The sequence below is a fragment of the Peromyscus maniculatus genome, chromosome 20 (genome assembly GCF_049852395.1).
Source record: "Peromyscus maniculatus bairdii isolate BWxNUB_F1_BW_parent chromosome 20, HU_Pman_BW_mat_3.1, whole genome shotgun sequence".
NCBI lineage: Eukaryota > Metazoa > Chordata > Mammalia > Rodentia > Cricetidae > Peromyscus > Peromyscus maniculatus.
In genome coordinates, this window is record NC_134871.1 from 41618078 (window position 1) to 41632061 (window position 13984).

Sequence of the window (13984 nt, forward strand, 5' to 3'; positions counted from 1 at the left end):
GAAAGGAAAAGGATTACAGCAAGCACCTCAATCGCCATCTGGTTAATGTATACTTCCTTGAAAAAGCAGCCGAGGGGCAGGAGTAGTTAGTGAGCCGGCCGGTGGAGGGCGGCTCGTTACAGTTTGTAAGCAATGCCTCACTTTTAGTTTAAGGCAGTAGACACACACAAGCTCGCTTTAATTAGTGTCCAGTGCTGATATTTAAGTGACATTATTTCCTTAGGACTGTATGTGTTACCTAGTGACTTGCAAAAACCTTAGCAAATCCTAGGGAGTTAATGTAAGAAAACAGATACTTAATCTGTTAGCTTGTGCAGTGCAGTGAAGAAAGGCGGGATGGTAGGTGACGTTCTCCGGGGTGTCTACCTGTGTGGAACCGGTCGGGTGTTCTGCCCTTTTCACTTCACTTGCTATTTTTAGTTCCTTGTTTAGGCTGATAAAAATTGGCGTAGCAAATTACTTGAAGAATTTGCCTGCTTTATATAAGTAAAGTTAGCACTTTAAGGTTTCTTTAGAGATGAGGAAAGACATTTAAATTGAAGAAAAATTCTTTCAACAGTGGACATTGTATCTGTCCAGGTAATTGCTTCCTGACTTATGGTTGATATTTTGTGCTTCTATGTTAATCATTATGAAAAGTGATTTTTGGTGGGTTTTTAATTTTTTTTTATTTTGGTGCTTTACTGGCTTAAGATGTTGCACATGATTTTTTGTTTTTCTTTTTTAATCTATGCAGTTAATTCCCCCCCCCTAGAGATAGCATTGTGTTTAATAGTAACACTTTATACATATATGCATGTTAGTTTTTTTTCTTTTGGGGGGTTACTTTTAGGCTTGTTTGCAAAAGGGCCATTTTTCTTTGCTGCAGTTGTCTTTTTTGCAGAACAATAGTATGTGCAAGTTTATGAGCAATGGAACATGCAGGTTCAATCCATTGTTTTTATTTTTTTAATCTTAACCTCTTGATCTATGCCAGAAGCAGTTTCATGTAAGTTATTTTGATGGTGAGCATATGTGTAATTCTACAGCTCTCCGGGTCTGGTTTTTGCAGTAAGCCACTAGATCCCATATTGAACACAATTTAATCTCATATCAGCCATTAGAGTTTTTTTACTTTGCTGTTTCTAGCTTATTTCTTACAGAGTGAGAAGTCATTCTTTGAAGAGTTTCTTTTTCCAATAGATGGTTGATGTTGGGATGGTTACTCAAATCAAGTGATGAGTGATGAACTCCAAGTCATCCTTGGAAATAGCAAATCTGTAGCCCAACATAATTATCCTTTAAACTAGAGAATATCACTTGTGAGAAAGCCATCATGGCCACATGGCTGATCTAGAGTAGAGTGCTGAGTTCTGGCAAACAGCTGCGTCTTTCTTCCAGTGAGTACCTGAACAGGGCTGATGTGAATTATGTACAGTCCAGATTTTAAGAATCATACTTTCTCAGGGATCTCTACAAACTAGTGGGTGTCCTTGATGCCCCTGTGAGACAGCCTCTGTATGGGAGAGGCCTCACGTGACTTTGTCCCTGGTGTTCCTCTGGGGACACCTGTGTGAGAAACTGCATGCTCCAGAACCAGCTCTCGTGTTCTTTGGCCAATGCCGGAGTGTGAAATAGTCCAACGTGGGATTTTTCTTACTGGTAGTAAACAAAGGATGATCCCAATCGGGAATCATGATATATATATATTTTGATGGTCATATTCTGTTTTGAAATAACCTCAGTGTATTTCATTTATTTTCTTTTACCTGGCGATCTCTGAGGAGGCTTCAGATTTTGACAGTTGATGAAAGATACGACAAGCATTAATGTGTGGGTGAAAAGCTTGGTGAAATTCTGAGTGAAGTTTTAGTTAAAGTTGGTTGAACTTGGGATTGACTGGGAGGCCAAAGATTTAAAAAGCAGAAGATTCTCTCAAGACACAAGTTGTGTGATAATAGTGTGTTTTGTGTGTGTGCATGAGAATTTGTAAATGTTGAATTCTAAGCTCCGACAATCATTGTCAGTGCAGATCAAGCTGCAAGTATTTATGTTTTAAAACTTAAATTATAAAGCTAGTTACGTCTTTCTAACAACTAGTTTTAATGTTTATGAGCATATTTTACCTACATTACCTTTTCAGGATGTTGAGAAAGATGCATCACAAGCACAGGCTGGAGGCTGGGGACTAGATGGTTTTGAGGAAGAGATCTTGGTGGACTCTTTCATAGAGCAAAGGGAAGCAATGCCTTCTGGGAATTGAGCTAAGTTTTAATCTAGTCTTTAAGATTAGAAGTCAAAAACAAAAATATTAAGGAAATGAAAAACTAATTGATCTTTGAAGCATTGTTATGTGGAATTGAGTGGGACTTTTGAGGCCTTTCTTCCAGAAGAAAACAAGGACTTGGTTGTCAGGCCTATATTAGGCCTAAACCTTGGTGCCATGTATTTGTACTTAAATCATTTCAATGGAAAGTGTCTTAGTGATTGGAACTTCTAGTGCAGTTTGGAATTCTTCCATTTGAAAAATGTGATATTTACATGGGATTGTTTGAATCTTGTTTTCTAGTCCTTCCCCATCACCACCCTCATAGTCTGAAGGTAGATTTTTCTCTTGATAAAGGAACAAAAAAAGTGAACATCTTGTTTGTAAATTGGTATCTAGTAACTAGTGGTAAACTTGAAATGGTAGAATTCTTTAAAGCCTAATTCTAGGTAGCCTTAGGAAAATGTATCTTAATTATTTTTGAACCTGTATTCACCTTGTTTTTTTCAAATATCTTGTTATATTTTCTTTTTCAGAGCTGCTTCTTATTTGGGGCTACTTTTCTTTTTAAATTGAGGTGTAATTTATAAAAGGGTACATTGTTTTGATGAGACTTTTTACAACAGTGGCTGGATGTCTTTCTTTAGTTTTCCAAGAAGGGCCATTTTACTTTTTTAGAGTTACTTTTTAAAGTCATGAGGTCAACAACTTGGACTACTAGGCATGTAAGTGCTAATGCAAATTAAAGCCCAAGTTGACCTCCAGCAGCAGTTCATTCTATGTTGACAGTGAGAGAACACTTTGCCTGTTAGGATACTGTTACTCGTGGACTGAAATGCTGAAGAAACCCCTCCCCCTATTTTGTTTTTTGCAAAAATCAAGGTATATTCTAGGGTTTCCTGGTTGACCTCAACAGATAAACTGAGATGATAGTCTTAGTTCAGAAATGATCTGAATGGAGATTTACAGTCTGTGCATACAGCTGGCTAAGTGAGATTGCTTTCACAGTTCTGCATGTATCCCATCAGCTTCCCATTAGTTACTGAACTCTTAAAACTGGTATTGTAACAAAAAAATGAAGAAGAAAAAAAGAGAAAAAAATATCTCTTACATTCTAAGAGACAAACTTTTGCTGAACCTCACAGCCAGAGTGAATCATATACCTTGAAGTTACTTAAGATTTAAGACTGCTAGCCACCTATGTATTCAAACTGTTAGCTTAACCTGACTTTAAGAGAACAATGTAACAATATCAGTTGCCTTGGATATCCCATATGATCAACTTTTACAACTTAAGCTAATGCATAGCTGCAATCTTATGTACTCTTCCATGTCCCAGATCCCGTAATACATGTGTATCATTTGCTGAAAGCAAATACAGAAGTTGAAAGCAACTTCCTAGAATCTACCATAAATGTTGAAATCAATCATTTAGTGGTATTGGTTGATAAAAAATGATGCTTGCTATTGAAATCAACCATTTATGGATATTGGTTGATAAACAATGATGTTTACTATTTAAATCAACCATTTATAAGTATTGGTTGATAAGCAATGATGTTTGCTCTTGAAATCAACCATTTATGGGTATTAATTGATAAACAATGATGTTTGCTATCTGGGTCATTTGTAATCCAATGGAGCCAGTGATTTAATCTCTTGTAAAACTCTGTTAAAGTATCCCATTTCTTCCCCATGTGATATTTTCTGTTCTGTTCAATAAATGCAGAGTGAAAAAGATAAATAAAAATAATAATAAAAACATCAAAACAAACAAACAAACAAAAAAATGCTTTGTAGGTAGAGTTTTCCTGCCTTGCCCACAGTCAGGACAAATCTCTGTCACCACCAGTCCCAACCAAGACCCAACCAAGTAAACACAGAGACTTATATTGCTTACAAACTGTATGGCCATGGCAGGCTTCTTGCTAACTGTTCTTATAGCTTAAATTAATACATTTCTATAAATCTATACCTTGCTATGTGGCTCCTGGCTTACTGGTGTCTTCACATGCTGCTTGTCATGGTGGAGGCTGGCAGTGTCTCCTCCCACCTCCCTGTTCTCTCAATGCACCTCTCTGTTAGTCCCACCTATACTTCCTGCCTGGCCACTGGTCAATCAGTGTTTTATTTATTGACCAATCAGAGCATTTGACATACAGACCATCCCACAGCAATGCTTGTTGCTTTTTTTTTCTTTTTAAAGTTTTATTAAAAACTACTTCTTGTTCTTTAAGTACAATATTATACAAAGAAAATACATCGTGAAATACCCAGAGACAAGTTTGTTTGTTTCCTTGTGGAAAGCTGTGTCCATACTAGGAGAAGGGTATGCAAACTAGGACCTAGTCCCTAGAGTCTTACTTATTTACTTTCTTTGTGGTTGTTATTGTTATCAGAGTGGGCCTCAGATTCCATGGGGGACTCTAAATCATAGTCCTTAAATGCAGGGCATAAACTTCCTTAAAAGACAGCCCTGGGAGAGAGCAAAAGGCATATTTTTTTAATCCATTCACTCAGTTTCCCTTGCCTGCCAAGTGGGGACTCATACATCAATCACTCATTCAGAGAATAGATGATGTCATCTTCCAAATCAGAGTTGTCTGAGCTGTCCTCCACCAGAATCACTTCCAAATCCTCATCTGCATCAGAGTGTTCATCTTCCCCCTCCTCTTCCTCCTCTAGGCTTGCTAGCTCCTCATCAGAGGAAGAGAAGTCATTGTCGCCATCCTGTGCTGTGTTCTCACTGTTTTCAGGTTCCTCCATTTCTGCGACCACCTGCCGGTCAGTGTCAAGTTCCTCTCCATCATCAGTGTCATCATCATCATTCTCTTCCTCCAGTTCTTCCTCTTCAGAGTCCTCCTCTTCATCTTCTTCCTCTGACAATCGCTGCCTGCCCACCTCATAAAGCCTGCATACTGTGTCCATGTTAGGGACATCCATACTGCCTTGATTCTCAATGACAGCAAGATAGCAATCTTTGGTGTCTGTACACAGGTCAAAGATGTTCCGTTTCACATCAATAGTAGCTATAGGTTTGTAATCAGTTGCATTAAATGTTCGGAAGGATGACCCAAAGGGGCTCCTCATCTTCTCTTCCAAGAAGTCATCTTCATCATCTGCCTGCAACATTGCTCCATACATCACTGTCCCTGTGTGGTTAAACACCACATGACATTGATCCAGAGCAGGAACTGTGTGTAAAAGATGGAAAGTTCGCAGGTCCCAAATCTCTGTGTTGATGATGACCTCCAGCCCATTGGGATGGAAAACACCACTGATATTCCTGTTGAACTTGTCAAACTTGTGGATGGCCTGGGCAGAGCAGACATCCCAGAGCACCCCATCATTCAAGACAAGATCATCTGTAGGATTAAAGGTGGCACAGTTCCTCTTGTAGTTGTTGGCAAGATCTGGGTTAAACAGAGTCAACAGCTTGGTGCCAGTCTCAATATCATAAATATGGGCAATGTCTTCTTCTGTGCCTATGATCTGATCCTGAGAGTACTTACTGAACTCAGCATAATGATCTTCTGTGAAGGAATGCTTCATATCAAATACTGACCTCATGCCCCAAAGTGCAGACAAAAGCTGGCTCCAAGTGCCGGATGTCAGAAGTAAGGACCCATCCCTGGAAGGTTCAAGGTGTGTGATGGCTGAGTTGTGACAGTTGTAGCTGGCCTCTTCCTGTCCACTAAATACATTGTAGAGCTTCAGCTGCCCTGTATAGGTACCAAGCATCAGGAACATCTCCTGGGCTGAGAATGCACAACACGTAAAGCCACTCTCATAATCATGAGCTTCCCGGAACACTGAAATAGGATGAAACCTGCTGAAGATAAGGTGCCTATCAAAGCATCTGCCATCTACTCCTCCATATTTTGGAAACAATGCCCTGCTGTTTAGCCTAGTGGTAAAGTTGATTGGCGCTTGCCGCCTCTGTTTTGGCTCAGGACACTGGTGAGGAGTAAAGAGAGAAAAAGGTGGACACGTGGCAATGGGGTTCTTGCAGCGAGCATGTTGCTCCCTAAGATGCTCTCTGATGATACTGTCCAGTGTTGGTGGGGAAGGAAGATGTCTATCCAATTGTGTTTTTACAACGGGGCTATGCCTGTAAGCACCTTGGTCTGACTTCTGCTGCAACACTTGAACTTTCCTGCCATTGCACATTGATGGCCTCTCTCTCATAAAACTGATCCTGCCGATCAAAGTGTAGTGGCCTGCATATGATGTGCCAGGCAAAGCCAATGTATCCTGGGCTGTGCATGGCCAAGGATGAGCTTGGGGGCGGGGGGAGAAGGGGCAGAAGCACCCACAGCAACATGACTGCCCAGTTGACTTGCAATGCCATTGGCAATCCGAGGGGTCCAGGGAAGAGAGACAGGAGAAGCAGCAGCAGTCACAGGGGTGAAGGCAGAAGAGTGTGAAGCTGCAGTCATGGGCAAGTCAGCCTCTCTGGTCAGCACAGTGGCTGTCTCTCCAAGTCCTTTAGAAATGAGATGGTTTCTTATGATATTTTAATTTGCCAAATTCTGCAATATGAGTAACATCCATTTGCCATAGATGATTAAGAAGAAGACCTCAGGGGTTTACCCCTAAGTGAGGAACATAAAAATATTTTGGACATACCCCACATCGTTCAACTATTAGACGAGCTGCTTATTTGGTAAGATTGAATAGCTGTCTTAAGCTTTTGCTATTTTGATGAGGAGGAGCATGTGACTGTTGAGCCATTTCCACTTGGGATAATGCTACTATCTTTGTTAACTTATCAGCCACTGCATTACCCTCAGCTAAAGGACCAGGAAGATTGGAGTGAGCTCTAATATGGCCCATAAGCATGGCAGTTTTCTTTTGTGGAATAGCGTCTTGAATTTGTTGAAACATTTTGACTTGATTGTTGTTAGTTCCAATATTTTTACCAAGACTGTTATTCAAAGGATCCATGAAGCAAATTCTTCATTAGCTTACATTGAGAAAAAGCATTTTCAGGATTTAGTATTTTCATTTCATTAGCTTTAACTCCTGATGTTATTAGCAGCTGTAATATTTAGCATTAATTTTTTTATAAGGAACTTTCAGGGGAAGCAACTCTTTTGTATAACAGCTAGATTTTCTTAAGTATTTTTCCCATCTATAAAGCAGTCATTTCTTTTTGAATGCCTGTTTCCCTGTCTCCCTTATTAGATTTGTGAAGGAATTACTCATTGCAGGCAGTTTGTTCAAAAGGCAAAGAACTTTTTAAATTTCAATATAAGTTTCCTGATATCTAAGACAATGTTCAGTGTATAAACTGCTTTCCCTTGTTTTAAGGATTTTAAAGTGGATTGTTTGCTCTTATAGGTAGCTTTTTGTGTGATCTGAGTTCTCAAGAGGTAAGATTAAGCTTTCTAGCATTGCTTTGAGAAGCAACTTCATTCTGAGCTGAAAAGTTTTTTGGACAGTATCGCCATCTTTAGCTGAAATCCTACATTTCCCAGAATGCATTTCTCTTCATCAGCTCACTGTTAAGAGCTAGCTTATGGACTCCATTTCCCATAGTTCTATTGGGGTCCCTTTTACTGGACTTGTTTAGAAGTTTTTGCTTTTGCAACAGAGAGATTTGAACCAAGAGTTTTAAGTTTTCAATTAGGGGACATTGAACGATTTCCATTCTCTCCTCATCTGGCTTTTACGGGTGTCTCTCTTTTATTTGACATTGGCCCCCAAATCAGAACTGCACCTGCCATATTAGCTTGCATTGAGGCTGGCTTTCCTGATAGCAACTTTCCTTTGGGCTTGTGTTTGCCTTAGCCAGCCAGTGTAAACCAAAAACATTTACAACAGCTTTTCCATAGCTCCTTCAGAGAGATTTTCTCCCACTGATTTTTATCCTCATTTTGCTTGTTCCTTTCCCCCCAGATGCAGAGCTTCAGATCTCAGGCTGCTCTGTTCCTTTGCTAGCTGCCTTTGGAGGTAGGGGCTCCCCCCCCCTTCAATCTGGCTCAAATTCTAGCATCTTTGTCAGGTCATGCATTTTCTGGGGAGGAATCTGTCCCTTCTCCATTTCTTCAGAGAGTCAATTCCCAGTTTGGTCTCAGTTTATCCCCTCTGCCCCAGAAACAGGTTTTGACACTACAGTGGCAGCTTTCCCTTTTACAGAAGGTAGGGGCTTTTTGTCCATTTCTGTTTTCTTTCCAGGGTCTGTGTGGTTTGCGTAAGGAGTGCAAATCTAACAAGTGCGGTTTTTGCCATTTCTAAACTCCCATTAGGACAGGTGTTTTGCTTCATCAGGCCTTCACCTGGCCCAGTCCCCCAATGGGTTCTGTTTGGGTGCTCAAGGACAGAATTTATGCCAAAGGCAATCACCCCTCAGGGCTACTCTCCCTCATCTCACCAGGAGTTAGTTGAAACAAAGCTTTTCTCAAAGAGATGCTTTCTCAGACAGAAAAGAGAGCTTTACTCCTGGATAGTTCTATTTTGCCCTGGCTGGGCTCTTTCCCCAGACAGCGTTCTGACTTGGCAGCACAACTGCTTCAGACACAGTTCAGCTTTATTTCTCTCCCAGAAAGGTCTTTTCTCTGATAGAAAATCTTTTCTCAGGTTTCTTTTTGCAGCTGTGGACCTATCAACCCAGGACTTGTAGGAAAGCAGGCAACTATGCTGTTCCCACTGGCTTTAGCTTTTGTTGTTCATTAGCAGTTTTCCCATGGGTCCTGCACCTTCCTGCCTCAGCTGTGTGCTCCAGTAAGTTTACAACTGCAGGAACCTTAGTATCCCCGAAATGCACTCCAACTCAGAGACTCTGGCCAGTGGCCTCTGGATGTTTGGTCAGAAGCAAGGACACAATGCTTCAGGGGATCTCTGCATTAGCAAGTTTAGGAGCACCTTTTCATAGCTCACTCAGAAATAAAACCCTTGATGCCTCAGCTCAGCTGTAACTGGAAAGTCTTGGCTTTTTTGCTTTTCCCACATAAACAGTGTCCTGCCCCATTGGGCACTGTAGCTCTTCACCCACACTCTCCCAAGCGTTTCCCTCAAGGGACTTTGACCCATTGTCTTTTACTAGCTTGAAGAGGCAGAGCTTAGAAGAAAGGGTTTTAGGAATTCCATCCCTGCCTTCTGGATTGCAGGGAGGATTTTTAAAGCTTGAAAGAGAAGTTAGGGCTGGAGAGATGGCTCAGAGGTTAAGAGCACTGACTGTTTCCAGAGGTCCTGAGTTCAATTCCCAGCAACCACATGGTGACTCACAACCATCTATAAAGAGATCTGGTGCCCTCTTCTGGCCTGCAGGCATACAGGCAGACAGAACATTGTATACATAAAAAATAAATAAATCTTTAAAAAAAAAAAAAAGAAAGAAAGAAAGAGAAGTTAGAGAGGTTTTGCTGTCTTAAGAGGTTTGTTGCTTTCCCTTAGAACTAATCATAGGTGATTCCCATACTAATATCTTCAGGTGATTCTAATTTTTGTCATTTAGGAAGTTAAAGGCTTTAGTTTTTAAGTTTTTAAAGAGAGTTTTTGAGAAAAATTAAGGCTTTATAGAGAGATTTTCCCCCCAAATTTTCCAAGAAAAGCTTTATAATTTAAGTTTTTTTTTCCAAGAGAGACAAAGACCAACTTTTCCCAAAATTCTGAACTTTAAACTTTCTGACTTCTTACACCCACATTTTTACCTCACAGAGAAATCACTTTCTCCTACCAGCTGGATTTAGCATTTCAGCTGTCCCCAGCTCAAAAGCTTAGATAGGAAACTTTTTCTTCCCCATAAGCTCAAAGAAGAGCGTTTTTATTACCCATGTAAAGCTCAAAGAAAGATTTTCCCAGTTTGCGTTCATAGCCCGCAAAGTTAGAAAACTGAAGAGGTTTTCTGTCTAGTTGCCTTACTTATTTTTTCTATGTGATCTTACACTTCTAAGTTTTTCCTACACTATTACTACAGATAGAAATTGAGAAAGGGATAGAAGATAGAAAAATTTGACAGAACATAAATTTGCGCTGCAGCATTGGACATCCTTCCAGTCTGTTTTCCTCTTCTCTTGAGGATAAAACCCCGGCCCCTCAATAATATAATACAATATAATATTATATATATATATATATTCCATAACACTGGGCATGCCACTTTCCACTGGCAGGGCTCACTCACACTTTCACCAAAAACTCTGTAATAAAACTATTCTTTTCCTTTATCTTTAGTCCCTGTTCATTTGTCTTTAAGTCCCCCCCCCTCTTTTTTTGTCCCTGTTCTTGGCTCCATTCTGTGGGGCTTTTACTCACCAACCCCACAGTTCCCCAGAGTTTTCTTGAGTGCAAGCAACAGGAAATATTAGATAGAAGGATTTAGATTGTGGAGATAAAGAGATGGAAAATAAAAGATAGCCTCCAGAGGGCCTGAAACCTATTCCAATGGACCCTGACTGTTTGTGCCCCAGGTGTTTATAGAGACACCAAAGGGTGGAACAAAAGACCTCCTCCCCCAGCACAGCCAAGTGCAGACCATCTCAGACATCTGCACTCAGGCCCATGGTCCTGATCATCCTCTATTCGGACCTGCTGGGTAAAGCCACAAGGAACCCCAGAACGGGCTCCCACAGGTCCCCCCTTCTTAATATATAAAAAAATAACTATTAATGGCTTACAGCAATCTCCATAGCTGTTACACCTCCCAGTATGGGAGTAGAGGATGATATAAATGGCATTTCTCTTTTGAATTAGGTCCAAGGTGACCTCAGCAGTCTTAGCTGCCTCAAGCCCTCTCTAAACCAAAACTCTTAAGGCGACTACAAACTTAAAGAATCCCTTAGATTCATCATTACCATTAACAGGTTAACATAAATATCGCTATACATAGTCACAATTCTCTCCATCTTACAACTCAAAGCAAACTCTTAACAGAACCATTAGAATTAGCATATATGGTGCTATATATAGTTAACAATTTTCTCCGTCTTACAACTTTAACTCAGTCATTTGAATTTTCTTGTTAACAGAACATAGGAAAAACTTCGATGTATTCACAAACTTAAACATTTCCTCAATTCCACAAAGCCAGGGTGCATTGATATCAGTAGGTTTCTGCGAACATAATTCAATCTCATAGCTCCTCCTTTTCTTTATAATTTTTCAGCAAATTCTCAAGCCTAGTTAGAAAACCCAAACTTTTCTGTTTAAACAGCTCCATTTGTAACACAAAACCAGTTCCATAAGTAATTCCATTTCTACATAAACAGTTCCACAAAACAATTCATAAATCTCCAGTTAATAAAGCATATATGCATACACAAAATTACATCTTGATTCTAAGTAGAAATACATTTCTTCATTTAAACAGTTCCATTTTTAACCCAATTCCAGAAAACCGTTCCTAGGTCATTACTATAAGTAAGCTCAAAATTGTCCCATTGCAATGAAGTCTCTATTGTTCATTTCATTTAAGTACCAAAATTCAATGATGAATATTGCTACTAGCCTTCCAAATTTGAAGAAATCCATAACCAAAATGTTTTTGTAATTTTATCTCATCTTAAGTTCAAACAAGAAATAAATTCTGGTATCAGGCTTTCACTTCCAAATATGAAGAGACATTTTTCAACCAAAACTTTTTGCAGTTAATAATTTTTGTTCAAACAAGCGTCTCTGCAACTTTTGTTCTCACAGACAGACCTTTTTAGTTATAGTAATATTTTAAACCGAACCGTTTTTACTGTTAGCTCTGTGCTGCGTTGATGTTCCATGGATTTCAGCTGCAGATGCCTTGTGCTGGTTCTGGCGTCTGCCATTCTTAGCTCTTAGCTGCTTCTGTAGCTTTTGAAACCATTCAGACTGCCTACTTTGCAGTCTACTAGGACACTATCTCCTGTGTCTCAGGTGTTTTCACCATATACATTAATAGACTCACACTTAACATTTACACTTTACAAACCCACATAACATGTGCTTAAGCATAAACTCACTCAACATTTACACATTTTTACAAACTCACATATAACATATTAACATCTACTTATTTATACTTTAAGGAAACTATAGAACTACTTTAGCAAATATATTTCTTATTAATTCTTATATATTTATATTCATTCCATCTTATTTCTTATTTAAACTTACATTTACAACTAGCATCTTACAAGCTTATTACTACATATCTTAAGACTACCTTAGATACTTCTTACAAGCTTATATTCTTAAAGGAACTCTATAGATCTACTTTACAAACTTATATAGGCTACCATTAGCATATATCTAACTTAGCAAACACCTAAAGATTTCTTAACACAGATCTAACAAGACAGAATTTTTACAAACTCACATATCTTATATTTGTCTTTCTACTTCTTACTCTTAATTATTATCACCATCTCTATCAGAAAGATTTTCTTAACTAGACAGGAAGTATGCACATCATTTCTAAAGTTTACAGTTTATAGTTAGCTTTGTTATAAAGCACTGGGATTTAGTGAGTGTTGTCATTATAGAGTTGTGATACTTGTTGCTAGGGGATTGTAACATTCTCAGCACGAAGCCACACTCCAAAGTTGCCAGTTCTCTCAGCCATTCCGGACCGGCAGAGATGCATTGTCAGCGGTAGATAGTTTTTAACTATAGGCTGTCCCTTCACCCAGATTCATAGTAGTTCCCCTAAATGCTTCAATTCAGACAAACGTTTCTATTACAGCAGTATTTTTGGTTTGCTCTACCAAAAAACTTCACTTCACACTGAGGGTGAAATTACCATATTTAGCTGCTGTAAAGCTCTTCACCAAAAACTGCACAGCTATTAGGTGGTATTTTTTTTTTTTTTTTTTTTTTTTTTGGTTTTTCAAGACAGGGTTTCTCTGTGTAGCTATGCGCCTTTCCTAGAGCTCACTTGGTAGCCCAGGCTGGCCTCGAACTCACAGAGATCCGTATTAGGTGGTATTTTAAGGATTTTAAAGTGACTTGTTTGCTCTTATAGGTAGCTTTTTGTCATCCAACTGCCGTAAGAACTTTGCACAGCTATTAGGGTAAATAAGGCATTTTACCAATGGAGCCCCAAACTGCTAGGCACCTAGTTCCGTACCCTTTCAAGTTTTCACTGGAACTGACACTTAAACTCTTAGACGATTTTCCTCCTTATTCTTTTAAAAGCTGTATTTTAAGTTTACCATGAATGTATTTTCGAGCTGACAGAAGTGTTTCAGGGCAATGTCACCATCTTTAGTGGAAAAACTACCTTTCCCAGAATGCATTTCCCTTATATCAGTCCATAATAATATCAGTCCCATATCAGTCCCTTATATCATTTCCCTTATATCAGTCATTTCCCATAGTTCTTTTTGGGTCTGAGAGTCAACTGGTTCTCTTTTCTAGAATTGCTTACGAATTCTTGCCCGGGAGGTTTGAACAAAGTTTTTTGCTTTTGCAATGGGAGATTTGAACAAGCATTTTACATTTTCAGCTATGGCACATTGGGAGGTTTCTATTCTCCTCAGCTGGCTTTAACAGGTGTTTCAACTTCATTTGACACTGGCCCCTGAATCAGAACCGCACCTGCCTCATTAGCGCGCATTGAGGCTGGCATTTCTGATAGCAACTTTGCTCAGGGCTTGTGTTTGTTTTAGCTAGTCAGTGAAAAACAAGATCATTTGCAACAGAGCTTTTCCAAAGCTCTTTCAGAGAGATTTTCTCCCACTGATCTTATTCTCATTTTGCTTGTTCCTCCCCCCCCCCCCAGATGCAGAGCTTTAGCTATCTGTCTGTGGCTCTGTACCTTTGCTA

The 13984-nt window shown here is 39.4% G+C and overlaps 1 pseudogene; it reads right to left on the reverse strand.

Annotated features, from left to right (window-relative positions):
* Window positions 1-4653: 4653 nt before the first annotated feature.
* LOC143269689 (DDB1- and CUL4-associated factor 1 pseudogene) lies at window positions 4654-6753 on the reverse strand (annotated as a pseudogene).
* Window positions 6754-13984: the final 7231 nt, after the last annotated feature.